Here is a 23066-nt window from a genome sequence, read left to right on the forward strand (position 1 = left end):
AGGCTGAGGGGTGACCTAATAGAGGGCTTTAAAATTATGAAAGGTTTTGATAGAGTGGATACAGAGAGAGTGTTTCCACTTGTGGGGAAGAGTAAAACTAGGGGCCATCAATATAAGATAGTCACCAAGAAATCCAATAGGGAATTCAGAAGAAACTTCTTTACCCAAAGAAAGACTTGCATTTATATAGCGCCTTTCACGACCACTGGACGTCCCAAAGCGCTTTACACCAATGAAGTACTTTTGAAGTGTGGTCACTGTTGTAATGTAGGAAACGCGGCAGCCAATTTGCGCACAGCAAGCTCCCACACGCAGCAATATGATAATGACCAGATAATCTGTTTTTGTTATGTTGGTTGAGGGATAAATATTGACCCCAGGACACCGGTTGAGAACTCCGCCTACTCTTCTTCAAAATAGTGGCCGTGGGACCTTTTACGTCCACCCGAGAGCAGACTGGGTCTCGGTTTAACGTCTCATCCAAGCGACGGCACCTCCGACAGTGCAGCACCCCCCCAGTACTATCTCTCTGACAGTGCGGTACTCCCTCAATGCTGCCTCTCCGACAGTGTAGCACTCCCTCAGTACTGCCCCTCCGACAGTGCGGCGCTCCCTCAGTACTGCCCCTCCGACAGTGCGGCGCTCCCTCAGTACTGCCCCTCCGACAGTGCGGCGCTCCCTCAGTACTGCCCCTCCGACAGTGCGGCGCTCCCTCAGTACTGCCCCTCCGACAGTGCGGCTCTCCCTCAGTACTGCCACTCCCACAGTGCGGCGCTCCCTCAGTACTGCCCCTCCGACAGTGCGGCGCTCCCTCAGTACTGCCCCTCCGACAGTGCGGCGCTCCCTCAGTACTGCCACTCCCACAGTGCGGCGCTCCCTCAGTACTGCCCCTCCGACAGTGCGGCGCTCCCTCAGTACTGTCCCTCTGACAGTGCAGCGCTCCCTCAGTACTGCCCCTCCGACAGTGCGGCGCTCCCTCAGTACTGCCCCTCCGACAGTGCAGCACTCCCTCAGTACTGCCCCTCCGACAGTGCGGCACTCCCTCAGTACTGCCCATCCGACAGTGCGGCACTCCCTCAGTACTGCCCCTCCGACAGTGCGGCGCTCCCTCAGTACTGCCCCTCCAGCAGTGCAGCACTCCCTTAGTACTGCCCCTCCGACAGTGCAGCACTCCCTCAGTACTGCCCCTCCGACAGTGCAGCACTCCCTCAGTACTGCCCCTCCGACAGTGCAGCACTCCCTCAGTACTGCCCCTCCGACAGTGCGGCACTCCCTCAGTACTGACCCTCCGGCAGTGCAGCGCTCCCTCAGTACTGCCCCTCCGACAGTGCAGCACTCCCTCAGTACTGCCCCTCCGACAGTGCAGCACTCCCTCAGTACTGCCCCTCCGACAGTGCAGCACTCCCTCAGTACTGCCCCTCCGACAGTGTAGCACTCCCTCAGTACTGTACTGGAGTGTCAGTCTAGATTTTTGTGCTCAAGTCCCTGGAGTGGGACTTGAACCCACAACTTTCTGACTCAGAGGTGAGTGTACTACCCACTAAGCCACAGCTAACACACGGCTTTCCCCAGAGAGTGGTGAGAATGTGGAACTCGCTACCACAGGGAGTGGTTGAAGCAAATAGTATCGATGCCTTTAAGGGGAGGCTGGATAAACATATGAGGGAGAAGGGAATAGAGGGTTACGCTGATAGAGTGAGATGAGGAAAGACGGGAGGAGGCTCGAGTGGAGCATAAACACCGGCATGGACTGGTTGGGCCAAATGGCCTGTTTCTGTGCCGTATATCCGATGTAATCCTGTGTAAATTTGACACCGAGCCACATAAGGAGATACGAGGGACATGTGAGCAAAAGCTTGGTCAAAGAGGTCGGTTTTAAGGAGCATCTTAAAGGAGGAGAGAGAGGCGGAGAGGTTTAGGGAGGGAATTCCAGAGCTCGGGGCCCAGGCAGCTGAAGGCACGGCCGCCAATGGTGGAGCGATGGAAATCGGGGGGATGCTCAAGAGGGCAGAATTGGAGGAGCGCAGAGATCTCGGGGGGGTTGTGGGGCTGGAGGAGGGCGGAGATCTTGGGGGGGGGGTTGTGGGGCTGGAGGAGGGCGGAGATCTCGGGGGGTTGTGGGGCTGGAGGAGGGCGGAGATCTCGGGGGGTTATGGGGCTGGAGGAGGGCGGAGATCTCGGGGGGTTGTGGGGCTGGAGGAGGGCGGAGATCTCGGGGGGTTGTGGGGCTGGAGGAGGGCGGAGATCTCGGGGGTTGTGGGGCTGGAGGAGGGCGGAGATCTCGGGGGGTTGTGGGGCTGGAGGAGGGCGGAGATCTCGGGGGGGGTTTGTGGGGCTGGAGGAGGGCGGAGATCTCGGGGGGTTTGTGGGGCTGGAGGAGGGCGGAGATCTCGGGGGGTTGTGGGGCTGGAGGAGGGCGGAGATCTCGGGGGGTTGTGGGGCTGGAGGAGGGCGGAGATCTCGTAGGGTTGTGGGGCTGGCGGAGGGTCAAATGCAAGCGGGTTCCTTGAAGCGGCTGTGACTGCGGCCTACTGCGTCAGGCTTTTTGTAACTGTCAACATTGTCCACAAGGCTCCATTTTATTACAGACACGTTTTCGTTCTTTGTTTCGGACTGTGATGCGCCCATTGCATGCTGGGATATCCTAGTTGCTGGGAGCAAAATGGCTGCCTTGGCGGCAATTCGAAGGGAAGGACTGAGAAGGAAGGAAGGGCGCAGGCAGCAGAGTAGAAGCAGCTGCGGAACCCTTTGTTTATTTTTCATTTAGTAACTGTGTTGAGGATACGATGTGATTCATGGTCGAATTGCCTGCTGACACTCACTGGGTGAGGTACTGTAGAGCGAATGGTAGATCAGCCCTGATCTCATTGAATGGCGGAACAGGCTCGAGGGGCTGAACGGCCTCCTCCTGTTCCTGTGTGACAGGCTCGAGGGGCTGAACGGCCTCCTCCTGTTCCTCTGACTGGTGCCGGATCCTGGCGAGTCAGCAGCTTCAGGGGAGAGAGAGGGGGAGAGGAGGAGGGAGGGAGAGAGTTAGAGGGAGAGTGGCAGCAAAATCAGAAAGAGTTTGTCACAATCAGTACTGGATTTTGCCCAACCTGCTCCTCCCCCCGAAGGTGCAGAGTGATGCTGGCTGAAGGCAGCGAGTGTCAACTGGCTATTCAACAATGGCGGACCTCACAGCGAACCTTGATCCGACGCTCACTCTTGCACACTCAGCATTGCACACACACTCTCGCACATAACAAACACACTCTCGCGCACGCACTCTCCCACACAGTCACACTTTGTCACACTCACTCTTGCGCACTCACTCTCGTGCACACTCATGCTCTCACTCTTGCACACTCACTCTCACACTCACTCTCGCTCTCAGTCACACACACTAACTCTTGCGCACACATGCAGGCGCACACACACCCACGCTCTCGCACACTCACTCTCACACACTCTCTCGCTCTCAGTCACTCTTGCACACACACAGGCACTCTCAGACACACTCTCACACACTTGTTCTCACTCTTGCACACACTCACTCACACTGATGCATACACTTCCACTTGCACGTGCACACACAGACACACTCTCTCTCTCTCTCTCTCTCTCTCGCTCTCTCTCTCTCTTGCACACACACAAGTGTGCTCACCTTCCAGCCAGGGTCACCGGACAGCGACCGCGGGTGGGGGGGGCGCAGAAATCTGGCTAATTTCCGCTCCCCGCCACACCCCTCACTCTGTGTGCAAAGAGTCCAGTTGTAGCCCTGCCCCTCGCACATCACCTGACCCTGTTTCAACCAATGTACCGGCTGATTTTTTTGTGGGATCAGAGGTCATTGGAATCAACCGATCAGATCAATTAGCAGATCGGATTGGCTGACGGGGATGACTGCAGTTTGTAAGAAGCAGTGGGATTGGTTGGAGTAGGTGAACTGACCAATTGGATGTTGTTTTGTAGAATTGTTGGCTTTAAAATGAGTTGATGGTTTGAGAGTCACAGTTGGCGATGTGTTGGATATTCCCGAAAGGAACTCCAAGGGGGCTGTTGTTCCATGTGCAAATGTGGTTTCTTGAAGTCTGGTGGTAGCTGTTTATTAGAAATAAGGAGGATGATGTGAAGACAGTGAATGGCTTTATTCAAGACTCCCAGTCCCTGCACTTGCTGAGCAAGCCGACTTTGGAGATGAAAGCGGGGGAGAGCGGTGATGAGTTTTAATTCATCCTTAATCATGCCGACACTGAGATTCCCACATCTGGGGCTTTGTTCCGTGTGATGCGGAGCCCATGGTCTGTCTGTGGGTGAGCGGAGTTCCCCACAGTGAGTGGAGAGCCCACAGTTACCGCGGGGGGAGAGAGAGAGAGAGAGAGAGAGAGATCGAACCCTTTGTATTCCAGAACTCCACATCTGGTGGACAGCTGGACTGCTGCAACATTCTGAGCTTGGGAAAGTCATCATCGCATCGGGACCATCACACCGGGGGCGGGTGGCGGGGGGGGGAGTTGCTGAGGGGGAACGGCAGCCCCGGGATTACCCGGAATAGTGGCTTAGCTGCAGTGTGAACCATCTACAAGATGCACTGCGGCAACTTGCCAAGGCTTCTTCGGCAGCACCTCCCAAACCCGCGACCTCTTCCCCCTAGAAGGACAAGGGCAGCAGGCGCAGGGGAACACCACCACCTCCAAGTTCCCCTCCAAGTCACACACCATCCTGACTTGGAAATATATCGCCGATCCTTCATCGTCGCTGGGTCAAAATCCTGGAACTCCCTCCCTAACAGCACTGTGGGAGCACCTTCACCACACGGACTGCAGCGGTTCAAGAAGGCGGCTCACCACCACCTTCTCGAGGGCGATTAGGGATGGGCAATAAATGCTGGGCCTTGCCAGCGATGGCCACATCCCATAAACGAATTTAAAAAAATTAAATATTCCAAATAAACCATTTTAATGCGGTTCACAGGATATACGGCACAGAAAGAGGCCATTCGGCCCAACCAGTCCGTGCCGGTGTTTATGCTCCACTCGAGCCTCCTCCCGGCTTTCCTCATCCAACTCTATCAGTATAACCCTCTATTCCCTTCTCCCTCATATGTTTATCCAGCCTCCCCTTAAAGGCATCGATACTATTCGCCTCAACCACTCCCTGTGGGAGCGAGTTCCACATTCTCACCACTCTCTGGGGAAAGCCGTGTGTTAGCTGTGGCTTAGTGGGTAGTACACTCACCTCTGAGTCAGAAAGCTGTGTGTTCAAGTCCCACTCCAGGGACTTGAGCCCAAAAATCTAGGCTGACACTCCAGTGCAGTACTGAGGGAGTGCTGCACTGTCAGAGGGGCAGTACTGAGGGAGCGCCGCACTGTCAGAGGGGCAGTACTGAGGGAGCGCCGCACTGTCAGAGGGGCAGTACTGAGGGAGTGCTGCACTGTCGGAGGGGCAGTACTGAGGGAGCGCCGCACTGTCGGAGGGGCAGTACTGAGGGAGCGTCGCACTGTCGGAGGGGCAGTACTGAGGGAGTGCTACACTGTCGGAGGGGCAGTACTGAGGGAGCGCCGCACTGTCAGAGGGGCAGTACTGAGGGAGTGCTGCACTGTCGGAGGGGCAGTACTGAGGGAGCGCCGCACTGTCGGAGGGGCAGTACTGAGGGAGCGCCGCACTGTCGGAGGGGCAGTACTGAGGGAGCGCCGCACTGTCGGAGGGTCAGTACTGAGGGAGCGCCGCACTGTCGGAGGGGCAGTACTGAGGGAACGCTGCACTGTCGGAGGGGCAGTACTGAGGGAGCGCTGCACTGCCGGAGGGGCAGTACTGAGGGAGCGCCGCACTGTCGGAGGGGCAGTACTGAGGGAGCGCTGCACTGTCGGAGGGGCAGTACTGAGGGAGTGCTACACTGTCGGAGGGGCAGTACTGAGGGAGCGCCGCACTGTCAGAGGGGCAGTACTGAGGGAGTGCTGCACTGTCGGAGGGGCAGTACTGAGGGAGCGCCGCACTGTCGGAGGGGCAGTACTGAGGGAGCGCCGCACTGTCGGAGGGGCAGTACTGAGGGAGCGCCGCACTGTCGGAGGGGCAGTACTGAGGGAGTGCTACACTGTCAGAGGGGCAGTACTGAGGGAGCGCCGCACTGTCAGAGGGGCAGTACTGAGGGAGTGCTGCACTGTCGGAGGGGCAGTACTGAGGGAGCGCCGCACTGTCGGAGGGGCAGTACTGAGGGAGCGCCGCACTGTCGGAGGGGCAGTACTGAGGGAGTGCCGCACTGTCGGAGGGGCAGTACTGAGGGAACGCCGCACTGTCAGAGGGGCAGTACTGAGGGAGTGCTGCACTGTCGGAGGGGCAGTGCTGAGGGAGCGCCGCACTGTCGGAGGGGCAGTACTGAGGGAGCGCCGCACTGTCGGAGGGGCAGTACTGAGGGAGCGCCGCACTGTCGGAGGGGCAGTACTGAGGGAGCGCCGCACTGTCGGAGGGTCAGTACTGAGGGAGCGCCGCACTGTCGGAGGGGCAGTACTGAGGGAACGCCGCACTGTCGGAGGGGCAGTACTGAGGGAGCGCCGCACTGTCGGAGGGGCAGTACTGAGGGAGCGCCGCACTGTCGGAGGGGCAGTACTGAGGGAGTGCTGCACTGTCAGAGGGGCAGTACTGAGGGAGTGCTGCACTGTCGGAGGGGCAGTACTGAGGGAGCGCCGCACTGTCAGAGGGGCAGTACTGAGGGAGTGCTGCACTGTCGGAGGGGCAGTACTGAGGGAGCGCCGCACTGTCGGAGGGGCAGTACTGAGGGAGCGCCGCACTGTCGGAGGGGCAGTACTGAGGGAACGCCGCACTGTCGGAGGGGCAGTACTGAGGGAGCGCCGCACTGTCGGAGGGGCAGTACTGAGGGAGCGCCGCACTGTCAGAGGGGCAGTACTGAGGGAGCGCCGCACTGTCAGAGGGGCAGTACTGAGGGAGCGCCGCACTGTCGGAGGGGCAGTACTGAGGGAGCGCCGCACTGTCGGAGGGGCAGTACTGAGGGAACGCTGCACTGTCGGAGGGGCAGTACTGAGGGAGCGCTGCACTGTCGGAGGGGCAGTACTGAGGGAGCGCTGCACTGTCGGAGGGGCAGTACTGAGGGAGCGCCGCACTGTCGGAGGGGCAGTACTGAGGGAGCGCTGCACTGTCGGAGGGGCAGTACTGAGGGAGTGCTACACTGTCGGAGGGGCAGTACTGAGGGAGCGCCGCACTGTCAGAGGGGCAGTACTGAGGGAGTGCTGCACTGTCGGAGGGGCAGTACTGAGGGAGCGCCGCACTGTCGGAGGGGCAGTACTGAGGGAGCGCCGCACTGTCGGAGGGGCAGTACTGAGGGAGCGCCGCACTGTCGGAGGGGCAGTACTGAGGGAGTGCTACACTGTCAGAGGGGCAGTACTGAGGGAGCGCCGCACTGTCAGAGGGGCAGTACTGAGGGAGTGCTGCACTGTCGGAGGGGCAGTACTGAGGGAGCGCCGCACTGTCGGAGGGGCAGTACTGAGGGAGCGCCGCACTGTCGGAGGGGCAGTACTGAGGGAGTGCCGCACTGTCGGAGGGGCAGTACTGAGGGAGTGCTGCACTGTCGGAGGGGCAGTACTGAGGGAGCGCCGCACTGTCGGAGGGGCAGTACTGAGGGAGCGCCGCACTGTCGGAGGGGCAGTACTGAGGGAGCGCCGCACTGTCGGAGGGGCAGTACTGAGGGAGCGCTGCACTGTCGGACGTGTCGTATTTCGGATGAGATGTTAAACCGAAGCCCCTAGTTCTGGTCTCCCCAACGATGTTTCTGCTCCACATGAACCTCCTCCCACCCCTCTCCATCTCACCCGATCACCATATCCTTCTATTCCTTTCTCCCTCATGTGTTTATCCAGGTTCCCCTTGAATGCATCTCCGCTATTTGCCTTGACCACTCCCTGTGGGAGCGAGTTCCACATTCTCACCCCTCTCTGGGGAAAGAAGTTTCTCCTGAATTTCCGATTGGATTTATTAGTGACTGTCTTATGTCGATGGCCCCTAGTTCTGGTCTCCCCCACAAGTGAAAACATCTTCTCTACGTCTACCCTATCGAACCCTTTCATCATTTTAAAGCCCTCGATCAGGTCCCTCCTCAGCCTTCTCTTGTCTAGAGAAAAGAGCCCCAGCCTGATCAGCCTTTCCCGATAGTTATAACCTCTCAGTTCTGGTATCGTTCTTGTCAATCTGGTCTCCTGTCCCGATAACGCTGTCCTGTGGCTCAGTATCAAGGTCCTGCCCTGGGCTGTATGGGTAGGCGCTGGTGGTGGGGCTGGGGGGCCCTTACACTGCTGAATCCGGGGCCCAGTACTGGTCCGATCAGAGGGTGTAACTGCTGGGAGTCTCGGGAGGCCCGTTCCCACAGTGACTGCTCCAAGGTGTAATCCGGCACCTTGTTTACCTCCACCCCAGACTGCCTGGTGCACACGGCTGCGTAATTGTGTAGGCCGCAGCAGCCTGTAATTAAATCGTCGCACTTGACAGGGTGGGAATGGAGCAGTCTGGCAGTGCGTGCTCGGAAGGTGAGTGTCAGCAGCATGGGAGGACGTTACAGCTCCAGCACATTCCTCTTACCCCGCCCCCCCTCCCCTCCCCCAGACATCCCGACTCATAAAGAACGACCACTGCAGGGGCAGGAACATAAGAACATAAGAAGTAGGAGCAGGAGTCGGCCATACGGCCCCTCGGGCCTGCTCCGCCACTCAATAGGATCATGGCTGATCCGAATCTAGACTCACGTCCACTTCCCTGCCCTCTCCCCGTAACCCCGAATTCCCTTATCTGCTAGGAAACTGTCTATCTCCGTTTTAAATTTATTTAATGTCGCAGCTTCCACAGCTCTCTGGGGTAGCAAATTCCATAGGTTTACTACCCTCTGAGTGAAGAAGTTTCTCCTCATCTCAGTTTTGAAAGGGCAGCCCCTTATTCTAAGATTATGCCCCCTAGTTCTAGTCTCACCCATCAGTGGAAACATCCTCCCCGCATCCACCCGATCAAGCCCCCTTACAATCTTATATGTTTCGATAAGATCGCCTCTCATTCTTCTGAATTCCAATGAGTAGAGTCCCAACCTACTCAACCTTTCCTCATAAGTCAACCCCCTCATCTCCGGAATCAACCGAGTGAACCTTCTCTGAACTGCCTCGAGAGCAAGTACAGGAGACTTTGGTTTATCCGGAGGTTGTATGTCCGGAAACCTCGATCTACCGGCAGAAATCAGGAGCCGTTTTGTTCGTTTTTTTTTCTTCTCGTGGCTTTCTTTTCAACAGTCAGGCTTTGGAAAGTCTCTCTGAAGCTGTTGCTAAGCTACAGAGACGCTTCCAAGGTACGGGCCGACTGTTCAGAAGCTGTTGCTAAGCAACAGTGTTTGTTGTCATATACGGAGATGAAAACCTCCGTATGCTTCAACATTAACGCTGGTATGTCCGGCAGTTTTGATAGATCGGCAAAAGCTCGGTCCCATCAGTGCCGGATATCACAAAGTTTCCTGTATATCTTTTCTTAAATATGGAAACCAAAACTGTACGCAGTATTTCAGGTGTGGCCTCACCAGTACCCTGTATAACTGAAGCAAGACTTCCCTGCTTTTATACTCCATCCCCCTTGCAATAAAAGCCAAGATTCCATTGGCCTTCCTGATCACCTGCTGTACCTGCATACTAACTTTTTGTGTTTCATGCACCAGGACCCCCAGATCCCTTTGTACTGTAGCACTTTGCAGTTTCTTTCCATTTAGATAATAACTTGCTCTTTGATTTTTTCTGCCAAAGTGCATAACCTCACACTTTCCAACATTATATTCCATCTGCCAAATTTCTGCCCACTCACTTAGCCTGCCTATGTCCTTTTGCAGGTTTTTTATGTCCTCCTCACTCACTGCTTTCCCTCCCATCTTTGTATCGTCGGCAAGCTTGGATATGTTACACTCGGTCCCCTCCTCCAAATCGTTAATATAGATTGTAAAGAGTTGGGGTCCCAGCACTGACCCCTGCGGAACACTACTAGTTACTGATTGCCAACCCAAGAATGAACCATTTATCCCAACTCTCTGTTTTCTGTTAGATAGCCAATCTTCCACCCATGCCAGCATATTACCCCCAATCCTGTAATTTTTTATCTTGATCAGTAATCTTTTGTGTGGAACCTTGTCAAATGCCTTTTGGAAGTCCAAATACACTACATCCACTGGTTCCCCTCTATCCACCCTGTTTGTTACGTCCTCAAAGAATTCGAGCAAATTTGTCAAACATGACTTCCCCTTCGTAAAACCATGCTGATTCTGTCCGATTAAATTATGCTTATCCAAATGTCCTGTTACTGCTTCCTTAATAATGGGCTCCAACAATTTACCTACCACAGATGTTAGGCTAACTGTTCTATAGTTTCCAGCCTTCTGTCTACTGCCCTTTTTAAATAAGGGCGTTACATTAGCAGTTTTCCAATCTGCTGGGACCTTTCCTGAATCCAGGGAGTTTTGTAAAATTACCACCAATGCATCCACAATCCCTACCGCTACTTCTCTCAAGACCCTAGGATTTAAGCCATCAGGTCCGGGGGATTTATCCACCTTAAGTCCCATTATCTTATCAAGTACCATCTCCTTAGTGATTTTAATCGTGTTTAGCTCCTCCCCCCCTATAGCCCCTGTTTGTCCAGTGTTGGGATATTTTTAGTGTCCTCTACTGTAAAGACTGATACAAAATATTTGTTCAGCGTTTTTGCCATCTCCATGTTCCCCACTACTAATTTCCCGGTCTCGTCCTCTAAGGGACCAACGTTCACTTTAGCCACCCTTTTTCTTTTTATATAACTGTAGAAACACTTGCTATCTGTTTTTATATTTTTTGCTAGTTTACTTTCATAATCTATTTTCCCTTTTTAATTCATCTTTTAGTTATTCTTTGCTGGCTTTTAAATGCTTCCCAATCTTCTATCCTCCCACTAGATTTGGCTACTTTATATGTCCTTGTTTTCAGTCGGATACTATCCTTTATTACTTTACTTAGCCACGGATGGCTGTCTTTTCTTTTACTCCCCTTTTTCCTCAGTGGAATATATTTTTCTTGAAAGTTGTGAAATATCTCCTTGAATGTACACCACTGCTCCTGTACTGTCTTACACCTTAATCTATTTTCCCAGTCCACTTTAGTCAACTCTGCTCTCAAACCTTCATAGTCTCCTTTATTTAAGCTCAGTACGCTGGTTTGAGATCCAACTCTCTCACCCTCCAACTGAGTCTTTCTGCTGGTTCTTCCTTCCTCCCTGTCCTCCCGCCTTCACTCCTGGTCTGCCGAGGCTAAAGCTCTGGAATTCCCTCCCTAAACCTCTCCGCCTCTCTCTCTCCTCCTTTAAGACGCTCCTTAAAACCTGCCTCTTTGACCAAGCTTTTGGTCATCTGTCCTAATATCTCCTTATGTGGCTCGGTGTCAAATTTTGTTTGATAATCGCTCCTGTGAAGCTCCTTGGGACGTTTTATTATGTTTAAGGTGCTGTTTCAATACTGTGGAAACAAGAGCAGGTCAGAGGCTGGGAATTCTGCGGCGAGTGTCTCACCTCCTGACTCCCCAAAGCCTTTCCACCATCTACAAGGCACAAGTCAGGAGTGTGATGGAATACTCTCCACTTGCCTGGATGAGTGCAGCTCCAACAACACTCTTGAAGCTCGACACCATCCAGGACAAAGCAGCCCACTTGATTGGCACCCCATCCACCAGCTTAAACATTCACTCCGTCCACCACCGGTGTACCGTGGCTGCAGTGTGTACCATCTACAAGATGCACTGCAGCAACTCGCCAAGGCTTCTTCGGCAGCACCTCCCAAACCTGTGACCTCTTCCACCTAGAAGGACAAGGGCAGCAGGCGCAATGGGAACACCACCACCTCCAAGTTCCCCTCCAAGTCACACACCATCCTGACTTGCAAATATATTGGCCGACCCTTCATCATCGCTGGGTCAAAATCCTGGAACTCCCTCCCTCACAGCACTGTGGGAGTACCTTCACCACACGGACTGCAGCGGTTCAAGAAGGCAGCTCACCACCACCTTCTCAAGGGCAATTAGGGATGGGCAATAAATGCTGGCCTTGCCAGCGACGCCCACATCCCAAGAAGGAGTAAATTAAAAAATACATATAAATTCGAGTTGTTGGCATTCCTTTACAACCTGGTGTTTATTTTCCTCGCAGCCCAGCCGCAGGGACCCAGAGAGCTCATTCCAGGGCTGTAGGAGTCGGAGACGGTATTAGCTCCCTCCCATATCCCCTCACTCCCCCCCTCCTCCTCCCCTGCCACTTTCCCACAGCCCTGTTCATAGAAACATAGAAAATAGGAGCAGGAGTTGGCCATTCGGCCCCTCGAGCCTGCTCCGCCATTTAATGAGATCATGGCTGATCATCCAAACTCAGTACCCTGTCCTTGCCTTCTCCCCATATCCCTTGATCCCTTTAGCCTTAAGAAATATATCCAACTCCTTCTTGAATATATTTAATGGATTGGCCTCCACTGCCTTCTGTGGCAGAGAATTCCACAGGTTCACCACTCTCTGGGTGAAGAAATCCCTCCTCATCTCTGTCCTAAATGGCTTACCCCTTATCCTTAGACTGTGACCCCTGATTCTGGACTCCCCCGCCATCAGGAACATCCTTCCTGCATCTAGTCTGTCCAGTCCTGTTAGAATTTTATAAGTTTCAAAGATCCCCTCTCATTCTTCTAAACTCCAGCGAGTATAAGCCCAATCGACCCAATCTCTCCTCATACGTCATTCCTGCCATCCCAGATATCAGTCTGGTGAATCTTCGCTGCACTCCCTCCATGGCAAGAACATCCTTCCTCCATCAAACGGAGGCTCTTGAGTACGTCGCACAGATCCAGTGTGCGGGGGTGGGGTGGGGAGGGGGTGCGAAGGAATCCCTCTTGTGTCTCGAGGCGAGGGGGGCGAGCTTGTGGGAACCCAGGCACCGTATTGTGGAGGGAGTTTCCACAGGCCGGCCCATCTGAGCGGAGGCCGCAGTAATTATTTACAGACACGGCAAATGAATTGGGACGACAGCAAAATACTGCGGATGCTGGAAATCCGAAATAACAACAGAAAACACTGGAAAAACTCAGCAGGCCAGGGCAACATCCATGGAGAAACAGGATCAACGTTTCAGGTCGAAGACCCTTCGTCAGAACTGAGAAAAATGGCAGGAAATTAAACATTAAAAAGCCAGTTTGGGGGTTGGGAAACGGGGGAGGGGATGAAAGAACAAAAGGGAGGGTCTGGGAGCGGTGAGGAGACATTAAGAGATATTCAAGACGAGACGAGATGGTAATGGGACAGGTAAAGAGACAAAGGATGGCTCTCGATGAAGTGTGAAATGCGCTGGCAGAAGGGTGACCCCGAGCTTCCGGTCGCCTGTATTTTAATTCACCGCTCCACTCCCACTCGGACCTCACCGTACTCGGGCTCTTGCATTGTTCCACAGAAGCTCAGCGTAAACTCGAGGAACAGCACCTCATCTTCCGATTAGGCACTTTACAGCCTTCCGGACTCAACATCGAGTTCAACAATTTCAGATCATAACCCCGGCCCCTATTATATTTTTATATATTTTTTACCACACTTTTGGTTTGTGCCTTTTCCTTTTCTCTCTCTCCCACATGGCAGCTGTCTCTCTCTCTGCCAGCGCATTTCACACTTCATCGAGAGCCATCCTTTGTCTCTTTACCGGTCCTATTACCATCTCGTCTCGCCTTGAATATCTCTTAATGTCTCTTCACCTCTCACAGACCTTCCCTTTTGTTCTTTTGTTCTTTCATCCCCTCCCCCATTTCCCAGCCCCATTTTTCTCAGTTCTGACGAAGGGTTTCGACCTGAAACGTTGACCCTGTTTCTCTCTCCACGGATGTTGCCTGGCCTGCTGAGTTTTTCCAACTTTTTCTGTTGTTAAATGAATTGGGATCTCTACTCATTACCCATTATCCTCTCTTAATACCAACACAACAAGGCATCGATGAGTGCGGAGCGAAAGGGGGAGGGCCGCGAATCAAGAGATTGGGGGGGGGGAAACGTTGGCTTCAAATCTTCGGGCAGAAAATATTCCCGGTTAATTAGTTTGACTCCCCGGTTCTCTCCCAGAAGTTTCCCATTTGTTGTCTCGCCGTGGTTTGATGTTGAAATTCTCTCGCTGTGTGTTTTTTGGAGTTTGTCTCCATTGTCCCACAGACTTAGTGCCGGTTGTTCGGCAGCGAACGAGGTCACTTGAGCGGACAGAGCGGTGTCAGTCAGAGTTGTTTAACTCCGTAGTTGTGGCGGCTAATCTCATTTGGTGCCGCTAGACTCTGTAAACAGGTTGTCACAGGTTGTTGCAGTCCTTGGCAGGGCCCCAGAGGCTTGGAGCTGCGCTGAAATACTGACGGGACGCAGCAGTGAGAGGGACTGGAGGGGGTGTGGGGGGCGGGGGGGGAAAGGGAGGAGCCCTTTGAACTAAGGAACGCCCCAACCCCCTCAGAATGGCCCTGGAGTCTGCAGGAATTGAAGATGGGTCTCACGGGGCTCCGCCGCGATCAGGAACCCAGGGAGAAATATCGTAGGGGCATGAATAGATTAAAGGGTAAGACGATACATGATCAGTGGTGTACATTTAAGGAGTTATTTTACAACTTCCAAAAAAAAAATATTCCACTGAGAAGAAAAGGGTGTAAAAGAAAAGACAGCCATCCGTGGCTAAGTAAAGAAATTAAGGATAGTATTCGACTAAAAACAAGGGCATATAAGGTAGCCAAATCTAGTGGGAGGATAGAGGATTGGGAAAACTTTAAAAGACAGCAAAAAATAACAAAAAGATTGATTAAGAAAGGGAAGATAGATTATGAAAGTAAATCAGCAAAAAATATAAAAACAGATAGTAAGAGTTTTTATAGTTATATAAAAAGAAAAAGGGTGGCTAAAGTAAATGTTGGTCCCTTAGAGGATGAGACTGGGAAATTAATGGTGGGAAATATGGACATGGCAAAAACACTGAATGAATATTTTATATCAGTCTTTACAGTAGAAGACACTAATAATATCCCAACACTGGACAAACAGGGGGCTAAAGGGGGGGAGGAGCTAAACACGATCAAAATCACTAAGGAAGTGGTACTCGGTAAAATAATGGGACTCAAGGCGGATAAATCACGTGGACCTGATGGCTTACATCCTAGGGTCTTGAGGGAAGTAGCGGTAGGGATTGTGGATGCATTGGTAATAATTTTCCAAAACTCCCTGGACTCAGCAAAGGTCCCGGCAGACTGGAAAACTGCTAATGTAACACCCTTATTTAAAAAGGGCAGTAGACAGAAGGCTGGAAACTATAGACCGGTTAGCCTAACATCTGTGGTAGGTAAAATTTTGGAGTCCATTATTAAGGAGACAGTAACAGGACATTTGGATAATCATAATTTAATAGGACAAAGTCAGCATGGTTTTATGAAGGGGAAGTCATGTTTGACAAATTTGCTGGAGTTCTTTGAGGAAGTAACATATAGGGTGGATAAAGGGGAACCAGTGGACGTAGTGTATTTAGACTTCCAAAAGGCATTTGACAAGGTGCCACACAAAAGATTATTGCTTAAGATAAAAAATCACGGGATTGGGGGTAATATTCTGGCATGGATAGAGGATTGGCTATCTAACAGAAGGCAGAGAGTTGGGATAAATGGTTCATTCTCAGACTGGCAATCAGTAACAAGTGGTGTTCCGCAGGGGTCAGTGCTGGGTCCCCAACTCTTTTCAATCTATATTAACGATTTGGAGGAGGGGACCGAGTGTAACATATCAAAGTTTGCAGATGATACTAAGATGGGAGGGAAAGTAGTGAGTGAGGAGGACATAAAAAACCTGCAAGGGGACATAGACAGGCTAAGTAAGTGGGCAGAGATTTGGCAGATGGAATACAATACTGGAAAGTGTGAGGTTATGCACTTTGGCAGGAAAAATCGTAGTGCAAGTTATTATCTTAATGGCAAGAAACTGGAAAGTACTGAAGTACAAAGGGATATGGGGGTCCTGGTGCACGAAACTCAAAAAGTTAGTATGCAGGTGCAGCAAGTGATTAAGAAGGCCAATGGAATGTTGGCTTTCATTGCTAGGGGGATAGAATATAAAAATAGGGAGGTATTGCTTCAGTTGTACAAGGTATTGGTGAGACCGCACCTGGAATACTGTGTACAGTTTTGGTGTCCATACTTAAGAAAGGACATACTTGCTCTCGAGTCAGTACAAAGAAGGTTCACTCAGTTAATCCCGGGGATGAGGGGATGGACATATGAGGAGAGGTTGAGTAGATTGGGACTCTACTCATTGGAGTTCAGAAGAATGAGGCGATCTTATTGAAACATATAAGATTGTGAAGGGGTTGGATCGGGTGGATGCGGGGAGGATGTTCCCGATGATGGGTGAAACTAGAACTAGGGGGCATAGTCTTAGAATAAGGGGCTGCTCTTTCAAAACTGAGATGAGGAGGAACTACTTCACTCAGAGGGTGGTAGGTCCATGGAATATGCTGCCCCAAAAAGCTGTAGAAGCTACATCATTACATAAATTTAAAACAGAAATAGACAGTTTCCTAGGAGTAAAGGGAATTAAGGGTTACGGGGAGCGGGCAGGAATTTGGACATGAGTCTAGGTTCGTATCGGTCATGGCCCTGTGGGTAGCGGAGCGGGCCCAGGGGCCGTGTAGCCTGATCCTGCTCCTATTTCGTGTGACTAATTCTGTTAGATTCAGGAGATGGTTCTGTGATAGTGGATTGGCGGTTAGGATCAGATCAGCCATGATCTTATTGAATGGCGGAGCAGGCTCGAGGGGCCGATTGGCCTACTCCTGCTCCTATTTCTTATGTTCTTATGTTCTTATGAAACAAACATTGCATGTTGTCCATTTTTATTCAAAACATCTTTGGGTATTGGGTGTCACCCGTGGCTCAGTGGATAGCACTCTCTCGCTTCTGAGACAGAAGGTCGTGGGTTCGAGTCCCACTCCAGAGACTCGAGCACAAAAATTCAGGCTGACACTCCCAGGGCAGTACTGAGGGAGCGCCGCACTGTCGGAGGGGCAGTACTGAGGGAGCGCCGCACTGTCGGAGGGGCAGTACCGAGGGAGCGCCGCACTGTCGGAGGGGCAGTACTGAGGGAGCGCCGCACTGTCGGAGGGGCAGTACTGAGGGAGCGCCGCACTGTCGGGGGGGCAGTACTGAGGGAGCGCCGCACTGTCGGAGGGTCAGTACTGAGGGAGCGCCGCACTGTCGGAGGGGCAGTACTGAGGGAGCGCCGCACTGTCGGAGGGTCAGTACTGAGGGAGCGCCGCACTGTCGGAGGGGCAGTACTGAGGGAGCGCCGCACTGTCGGAGGGGCAGTACTGAGGGAGCGCCGCACTGTCGGAGGGGCAGTACTGAGGGACCCTGCACTGTCGGAGGGGAAGTACTGAGGGAGCGCCGCACTGTCGGAGGGGCAGTACTGAGGGAGTGCCGCACTGTTGGAGGGGCAGTACTGAGGGAGCGCTGCACTGTCGGAGGGGCAGTACTGAGGGAGCGCCGCACTGTCGGAGGGGCAGTACTGAGGGAGCGCCGCACTGTCGGAGGGGCAGTACCGAGGGAACGCCGCGCTGTCGGAGGGGCAGTACTGAGGGAACGCCGCACTGTCGGAGGGGCAGTACTGAGGGAGCGCCACACTGTCGGAGGGGCAGTACTGAGGGAGCGCCGCACTGTCGGAAGGGCAGTACTGAGGGAGCGCCGCACTGTTGGAGGGGCAGTACTGAGGGAGTGCTGCACTGTCAGAGGGGCAGTACTGAGGGAGCTCTGCACTGTTGGAGATGCCATCTTTCGGATGAGACATTAAACCGAGGCTCTGTCTGCTCTCTAAAAGATCTTACGGCCACTATTTTGAAGAAGAGCAGGGGGAGTTCTCCCCGGTGTCCTGGGGCCAATATTTATTCCTCAAACAACATCACTAAAACAGATGATCTGGTCACTTATCACATTGCTGTTTGTGGGATCTTGCTGTGTGCAAATTCGCTGCCGCGTTTCCCACATTACAACAGTGACCCCACTTCAAAATAGTACTTCATTGGCTGTAAAGCGCGTTGGGACGTTCTGAGGTGGGGAAAGGCGCTGGAGAAATGCAAGTCTCTTGCTTTTATTTTTGGGGACAGACGGGGTGACAGACCCACCTGGGCAGGTCCACGAACTGCCCCTTGACGTCACAATGTGTCACCCCCTCCCTCCACACCCCTCATATAATATGTCGGCCGAACGGTTTATCCCGAAGACGGTGTCCCTTTAAGAGCTCCAAGAGCAAAGTCCACCGGGAGTCATAGTACGGAACATTTTGTCGAGCCTGTTCGCTGGGCCGCTGGTCCGTTGCCGTGGCAATGTTACCTCATTAGGTACACACAGTGCAATAATGCATGCATAATATTTGAATAGCGCCATTAGCTGTGGGTGATTTGCATGCGTAATGAGCGGTCCCTTTGCACGGTGCAGAGTTGAAGACAGAGGCAGCTTTTATTTGTAATAAGTGTCTGGCACTCAGGATGAGCGCGTGGGGACACGTTGGGTGCAGGACGAGGGGGTCGGAGCCAGTTGGTTAGGCCAGGGCGGGGGCGGGGGTGGGACAGGGGCATGGGGCAAGGAGGTGCCGCACCGTCGGAGGGGCAGTACTGAGGGAGCTCTGCACTGTCGGAGGGGCAGTACTGAGGGAGCGCTGCACTGTCGGAGGGGCAGTACTGAGGGAGTGCTGCACTGTCGGAGGGGCAGTACTGAGGGAGCGCCGCACTGTTGGAGGGGCAGTACTGAGGGAGCGCCGCACTGTCGGAGGGGCGGTACTGAGGGAGCGCCGCACTGTTGGAGGGGCAGTACTGAAGGAGCACAGCACTGTCGGATGGGTAGTACTGAGGGAGCGCTGCACTGTCAGAGGGGTAGTACTGAGGGAGCGCCGCACTGTCGGAGGGGCAGTACTGAGGGAGCACCGCACTGTCGGAGGGGCAGTACTGAGGGAGCGCCGCACTGTCGGAGGGGCAGTACTGAGGGAGCGCCGCACTGTCGGAGGGGCAGTACTGAGGGAGGTTGCACTGTCGGAGGGGCAGTACTGAGGGAGCGCCGCACTGTCGGAGGGGCAGTACTGAGGGAGCGCCGCACTGTCGGAGGGGCAGTACTGAGGGAGCGCCGCACTGTCGGAGGGGCAGTACTGAGGGAGCGCTGCACTGTCGGAGGGGCAGTACTGAGGGAGGTTGCACTGTCGGAGGGGCAGTACTGAGGGAGCGCCGCACTGTCGGAGGGGCAGTACTGAGGGAGCGCTGCACTGTCGGAGGGGCAGTACTGAGGGAGCGCCGCACTGTTGGAGGGGCAGTACTGAGGGAGCGCTGCACTGTCGGAGGGGCAGTACTGAGGGAGTGCCACACTGTCGGAGGGGCAGTACTGAGGGAGTGCTGCACTGTCGGAGGGGCAGTACTGAGGGAGCGCCGCACTGTCGGAGGGGCAGTACTGAGGGAGTGCTGCACTGTCGGAGGGGCAGTACTGAGGGAGCGCCGCACTGTCGGAGGGGCAGTACTGAGGGAGCGCCGCACTGTCAGAGGGGCAGTACTGAGGGAGCGCCGCACTGTCGGAGGGGCAGTACTGAGGGAGCGCCGCACTGTCGGAGGGGCAGTACTGAGGGAGCGCCGCACTGTCGGAGGGGCAGTACTGAGGGAGAGCCGCACTGTCGGAGGGGCAGTACTGAGGGAGCGCCGCACTGTCGGAGCTGCCGTCTTTTGGATGAGACGTTAAACCGAGGCCCTGTCTGCTCTCTCAGGTGGACGGAAACGATCCCATGGCCACTATTGGAAGAAGAGCGGGGTGAGTTCTCCCCGGTGTCCTGAGGCCAATATTTATCCCTGAACCACCATCACTAAAACAGATGGTCTGGTCATCATCACATTGCTGTTTGTGGGAGCTTGCTGTGCGCAAATTGGCTGCCGCATTTCCCACATTACAACAGTGACCACACTTCAGAAAAAGTACTTCATTGGCTGCAAAGTGCTTCGGGACGTCCTGAGGTGGCGAAAGGCGCTGGAGAAATGCGAGATCTTTCTTGATTTACCAGGGTGGGGCGGGGGGGGGTCCCTTGTTCCCTGCTGTAAATGATCGGCTTCCCTCTCCCACAGTCGAATAGCTCAGCAGCAGTCTCAGCCCGGGGTGATACACAGGAGTGGTGGGGTGCCGTAGGGTTGAAGATGTGCGTGCAACCCCTCCCTCCCTCCCCCCCACCCGCCCCAGGAGGTGTCCTTGGGTGTCTGAACATACCTTCAGTCTCTTACACCTCGCTGTTGCGTCTACAAGCAGCACGGGGCGGGTGGAGGTCGCGGGGGGGGCGGTGGGCCTGCACGGGAACCTGGAGGCTCTCATGGTGTTGGGGTGTGAGGGGGTGGTGGGTGGTGTCTCAGATCCTCTCCCCCCACCTCCTCCGCCCGTCCGTCCAGGACTCCCCAGGACGGGGGAGCTGGGGGCAGACGACGGCAGCGAGGCTGCCGAACCTTTGCAGCATCTTTGAAGATGTAAATCTCGCCCTCTGACCCTTGCACCTGTTGTGTCCCCCCGCTCCAACCAACCCCTCTCCGGCCCCCCGGCCCCTTCAGCGGCCACTTTCAGAGGACACAATGGCGACCCCCATCATCACCCAGGCTCCCGATTCAATCCCCCCCTCCCCCCCCCCCCCCACCATAGGCTGGGCTCGGGACACAAAAAGGCGGGCGGCCTTAACTCTTTCCCGTCCGGTCTCCTTCACGGGCGGGGCCGGGCAGATCATCGCGACCCCGGCCAACAAGCAGCACAGCCGGCTCACCTTTAACCCCGGGGGCACTGCTGGAGTCCCAGAGGTTATGTTAAGGTGGGAGGAGCTGAGAGCGAGACAAAAGAGGTCAGAGGGGCAGCCTGACATTCCTCTCCACTTCTTTTAAAGGGGCGGTGGAGCTGTATCGGAATGCTTAAAGGGGCATGCCCTTCGTGTGGAGGGGAGGGGAGGTGGGGTGGACAGTGGTTTGGCAAAACACCTTTTTACTTTTTCCTTTAAAGGGGAGGGAAGGATGGAGAGTGCTATTGCTCTCTGCAAAGGAGCTTTCACACCTGGGTCGGGTGACCCCCTGGGTGTCCGATTCGTCGCCTTCAGAATCGGACAGGTTCGCGTGTCCCGGGTGATGGCTCACCTGGCTGAATATCTCACCGACATTGGCTTAGACAGCAGGACGGATCTCCCTCAGTACTGCCCCTCCGACAGTGCGGCGCTCCCTCAGTACTGCCCCTCCGACAGTGCGGCGCTCCCTCAGTACTGCCCCTCCGACAGTGCGGCACTCCCTCAGTACTGCCCCTCCGACAGTGCGGCGCTCCCTCAGTACTGCCCCTCCGACAGTGCGGCTCTCCCTCAGTACTGCCCTCCGACAGTGCGGCACTCCCTCAGTACTGCCCCTCCGACAGTGCGGCGCTCCCTCAGTACTGCCCCTCCGACAGTGCGGCGCTCCCATCAGTACTGCCCCTCCGACAGTGCGGCTCTCCCTCAGTACTGCCCCTCCGACAGTGCGGCGCTCCCTCAGTACTGCCCCCTCCGACAGTGCGGCTCTCCCTCAGTACTGCCCTCCGACAGTGCGGCGCTCCCTCAGTACTGCCCCTCCGACAGTGCGGCGCTCCCTCAGTACTGCCCCTCCGACAGTGCTGCGCTCCCTCAGTACTGCCCCTCCGACAGTGCGGCGCTCCCTCAGTACTGCCCCTCCGACAGTGCGGCGCTCCCTCAGTACTGCCCCCCCGACAGTGCGGCGCTCCCTCAGTACTGCCCCCTCCGACAGTGCGGCGCTCCCTCAGTACTGCCCCCTCCGACAGTGCGGCGCTCCCTCAGTACTGGTACTTGGCGTGTCGGCCTGGATTATGGGCAGGTGTGTATGGAGTGGGGTCTTGAACTCACGACCTTCAGCTAAGAGGCGATGAATTATATATGCGGGTGACAAATGACGACCAATTGAAGCTGCATACGATAAAATGGGGCTGTGAGTGAAAGGTGAAGCCGTGCCGGGCTGTGTTTTAACGGTCCGTGTCTCTCTGTTGCAGGTTCCAGGATGCCAAGGGTTATGTCCTGTACCCTCAGATTGGGGATCGCATCGACCTGATCTGCCCACAGTCCAGTGCCGCTTGGCACACACTCCACCGAGGATTACGAGTACTACCGGCTGTACCTGGTGACACGGGACCAGGCGGAGCGCTGCGACACCGTCATGAGCCCCACCATACTGCTGACTTGTGACAAGCCAGACCAGAACACCCGCTTCACCATCAAGTTCCAGGAGTTCAGCCCCAACCTCTGGGGGCTGGAGTTCAGGCGGGCACCACGATTACTACATCATCAGTAAGTGAGCAGAGAGCGGGCGAGGGTGTGGGCGAGGGCGAGGGGCAGGCGCGGGGCGGGCGAGGGGCGGGGCGGGCGAGGGCGGGGCGTGGGCGAGGGGCAGGCACGGGGGCGGGCGAGGGGCGGGCTGTGGGCGAGGGGCTGGGCGAGGGGCGGGTGCGGGCGAGGGACGAGGGGTGGGCGCGGGGCGAGGGGCGGGCGAGGGGTGGGCGCGGGCGAGGGGGAACTAGGGGAGAGAGGGGGAACCGGGGAGAGGGGGCAACCGGGGGAGAGAGAGGGGGGGGGAGAGAGGGGGAACCGGGGGAGAGAGAGGGGGGGGAGAGAGGGGGAACCGGGGGAGAGAGAGGGGGGGGGGAGAGAGGGGGAACCGGGGGAGAGAGGAGGAACTCAGGGGAGGAGGAGGAGGAACTCAGGGAGAGAGGAGGAACTCAGGGAGAGAGGAGGAACTCAGGGAGAGAGGAGGAACTCAGGGAGAGAGGAGGAACTCAGGGAGAGAGGAGGAACTCAGGGAGGGAGGAGGAACTCAGGGAGAGAGGAGGAACTCAGGGAGAGAGAGGAGGAACTCAGGAGAGAGGAGGAACTCAGGGAGAGAGGAGGAACTCAGGGAGAGAGGAGGAACTCAGGGAGGGAGGAGGAACTCAGGGAGAGAGGAGGAACTCAGGAGAGAGGAGAACTCAGGGAGAGAGG

General features: G+C 55.2%; 1 pseudogene across 1 annotated transcript in view; it reads left to right on the forward strand.

Moving 5' to 3' along the window:
* LOC147091128 (ephrin-B2-like) overlaps window positions 1-23066 on the forward strand; it is a 376707-nt pseudogene that overhangs the window by 133261 nt on the left and 220380 nt on the right. The window contains exon 2 of the transcript XR_015075379.1: window positions 22085-22379. The product of XR_015075379.1 is annotated as an ephrin-B2-like (transcript). The remainder of the gene's footprint in view (window positions 1-22084; window positions 22380-23066) is intronic.

This window comes from Somniosus microcephalus, unplaced genomic scaffold (assembly GCF_052327205.1).
Source record: "Somniosus microcephalus isolate GS21.2 unplaced genomic scaffold, FLI_Smic_1.0 unresolved_chr4, whole genome shotgun sequence".
Taxonomy (NCBI): Eukaryota; Metazoa; Chordata; class Chondrichthyes; order Squaliformes; family Somniosidae; genus Somniosus; species Somniosus microcephalus.